Source organism: Aptenodytes forsteri, unplaced genomic scaffold, assembly GCF_000699145.1.
Source record: "Aptenodytes forsteri isolate BGI_AS27 unplaced genomic scaffold, ASM69914v1 Scaffold257, whole genome shotgun sequence".
Taxonomy (NCBI): Eukaryota; Metazoa; Chordata; class Aves; order Sphenisciformes; family Spheniscidae; genus Aptenodytes; species Aptenodytes forsteri.
In genome coordinates this window covers 4,682,567-4,686,163 of record NW_008795194.1, presented here as the reverse complement: position 1 = coordinate 4,686,163, position 3,597 = coordinate 4,682,567, and positions in this window count along the sequence as shown.

The following is a 3,597-nucleotide window of genomic DNA, read 5'->3' as shown; positions in this document are numbered from 1 at the left end:
CCTCTTAAGTATCAGTTCTCATAGCCTGTCAAGATGTCAGCTCCCTCCTCCATCTCCTGAATGAAGTCTGCCTTCATTTTCCAGCAAGTGCTGGTGAGATTTTTCCATTCTGCCCTTGAACTTGAAAGCAGCTCCCTAAACTCTAAAGTCACCGAACAGTCCACCTTCAATATCTTCCCTACAGCTCACTTATAGCAGCAAAAACCCACCTCCCACCCCTCCCCCCAAAAAAGAACCACCACCACAACACCTGCAGGGAGAGTAAAACTGGCAGGAGATTTTGTGATGTCAGATTTTAGCACATAAGAAAGCCTAACAATAGGGGACAACATAACCATGACCCTTCTCATTTTATCTGTCTAAGCTTTGTCAGCCTTGACTGTGTTAAGCACATTTTCTGGCAGATCTGATGCTTGCCTTAGAGGGTCAGTGATGCTTGCAAACACTTCCTTTTCGGGATATATTATCTCCTCAGGAAGGCAGGTGGTAGCTTCATTCAAAGCTAATTTTCATGTTCAACTGTGCCAAATCAGGTTTTCCCATGCAATTCAAATTTTGAAATGTTCTCTACCATTTTCTGCAAAGGCTGAATGAAAAATGGATCTTCACTGCCTGACTTCAGCGGAGCCGCTCTGAGGCTCTCACGGTAGAATAGTGTGAGCCTACCCATTGCCAAACAGGGCAAAGGAAATAGTGGGGGGTTGATTTACATAAGAGCAAATACACTGGCTCCATCCTTGCTTTTTCTTGTCTGTATAACTCCTGATGGGATCACATAGAGGTGCACTCCTGTGCTGAAGTCCACCCACCCTGCAGGACAGCACTGTTTGCAGTGTAGCCATATTACGGGAGGGCACATGCATGCCTTATAACGTGTGCTGGGTTTTAACTTCCTTTCCTGCTGAAAATCTGACATGCATCAGAGGGACAAGAGGTCTGTCTCCTGTTACCTATCTGCCCCTGAGTCCAGGGCTGCAGTAATCCCCTTCCATATCTTGAAAAGTTAATCCTCCAGAGTGCCTTGAGTCTGTGCCTCACTCCTTCCCTGGGGCAGAGATCTGTTTCCTGCGTCTCGGCTTCCTGCCTCCCTCCCCCAGTGGAGAGGCAATCAGAGTTCATGTATAAAAACCGTCCAGTTGAGTCTGTGCCTCACTCCTTCCCTGGGGCAGAGATCTGTTTCCTGCGTCTCGGCTTCCTGCCTCCCTCCCCCAGTGGAGAGGCAATCAGGAGTTCATGTATAAAACCGTCCAGTATGAGATTTACCTGTGACTTTCACAGGTGAGTGTTTGCTGATGAATTATTCAGCCCCCAAGAAAAGGGAGACGGGAACAGGAACACAATGTCTATCTGACACCAGTCTGGACTTCATTAGTGAATGCTTTTCACCTGTGACAGCTACCAAACCATAAACCCCAGACTCCAATTCCTTGCTGATGCTAAACACACTCCAGTTATATTCTCCCCCTTCTCTGCTACCCATCTTTGGAATACATAAGGGGTGGGGGGACCATGCAAGCACAGATACTTTCTACCACCTGAGCCCTTTGTGGTGCCAGACCTGGCACCAGGCTCATAAATCAGCTTCAGTGGTTGCTCTCTGTAAATGATTTAGTGCAGGAGATATTGATTAGTGGTAGCAAAGGCACCAGAACTGTTCAAATGTAGAGGGTGATAAGAATTACATCCACATTTTCAACTGCAAAAGTTAATTTTAAAAGTTACGACTTGCTGTTCCCTCTCTGGGACTGAATGCTGGGAACGCTCTGGTGCCTTCTAAATCATGGGAGCTGGCCTGCTCTGCAGTCCCCTGTCAGGGGAAAAAAAGCATTAAACAGTTTTAGCCTCTTCCTGAAAATACTTAACTCCTTACATATGTTGCCTGCCATTATTTACATCTATTTTTAAAGGTAATTAATGGACATTTCAGATATTTTATATTTAAATTTGCATCCTGTAGCGACTGCTTGCCGTATGCCAGGATGACACTCCACCGGTACAGAGAAGAAGCAGCAAGACAAGAGTGGACAAGGTGGGCTGCAAGAGGAGAGGGAGCTCTCACTGCACCAGGATAGTGTGTGAGCTACTAAGAGGTACAATGTGCTCACAGGCATTTAAGGAGGAAAACATGTTTACGAAGGTGTGTTTTCAGACTGATGGTTTTTGTTTTACATTGTGAGTGAGCAAGAATTCAGTCGTGATTTGAAATGCACTTCTGTGTTGTCACTTAAAGAATATATAACTAAAGACTTAAACTAAAAAGCTGTTTGATAGCTGCTTGATAGATCTTATGAAGTGGGCCATTGAGGAGAGGACTCTATTCAGTGCCAGGAACTTCGCCTGGCCACTCTAACCCACTCTACTGGCATCTCTCTTTCTGTGCACCATGACTTGATCACCTATAAAATATATTTGCACACTAAAACCCTTAATTTTTTTTTCAGCTTCTTTTTTCCTAGGACTACAATTTTAACTGCCAAATTTGATTCTGTGACTTGAAAAAGCTCCGATGTCCAATAGGTTCAGAAGTTCTATTCATTTTCCACAAGAATCATAGAATGGTTTGGGTTGGAAGGGACCTTAAAGATCATCTAGTTCCAACCCCCCTGCCATGGGCAGGGACACCTTCCACTAGACCAGGTTGCTCAGAGCCCCATCCAACCTGGCCTTGAATACTTCCAGGGATGGGGCCCCCACAACTTCTCTGGGCAACCTGTGCCAGTGCTTCACCACCCTCGTAGTGAAGAATTTCTTCCTTATGGCTCATCTGAATCTACCCTCTTTCAGTTTAAAGCCATTACCCCTTGGCCTATCACTACATGCCCTTGTAAAAAGTCCCTCTCCAGCCTTCCTGTAGGCCCCCTTCAGGTACTGCAAGGCTGCTATAAGATCTCCCCGGAGCCTTCTCTTCTCCAGGCTGAACAACCCCAGGTCTCTCAGCCTTTCTTCATAGGAGAGGTGCTCCAGCCCTCTGATCATCTTTGTGGCCCCCCTCTGGACTCGCTCCAACAGGTCCATGTCCTTCTTGTGTTGGAGGCCCCAGAGCTGGACACAGTGCTCCAGGTGGGGTCTCAAGAGAGTGGAGTAGAGAGGGAGAATCGCCTCCCTCGACCTGCTGGCCACGCTTCTTTTGATGCAGCCCAGGGTACGATTGGCTTTCTGGGCTGCAAGTGCACATTTCCAGGTCCTGTTGAGCTTCTCATCAACCAACACCCCCAAGTCCTTCTCCTCAGGGCTGCTCTCAATCCATTCTCTCTGTATATGTGCTTGGGATTGCCCCGACCCATGTGCAGGACCTTGCATTTGGCCTTGTTGATCTTCATGATGTTCGCTGGGGCCCACCTCTCAAGCCTGTCAAGGTCCCTCTGGATGGCATCCCTTCCCTCCAGCGTGTTGAGCGCACCACACAGCTTGGTGTCGTCGGCAAACTTGCTGAGGGTGCACTCGATCCCACTGTCCATGTCACCGACAAAGATCTTAAACAGTACCAGTCCCAATACTGACCCCTGAGAAATGCCACTCATCACTGGTCTCCACTTGGACGTCAAGCCATTGACCACAACTCTTTGAGTGCGACCATCCAGCCAATTCCTTATCCAC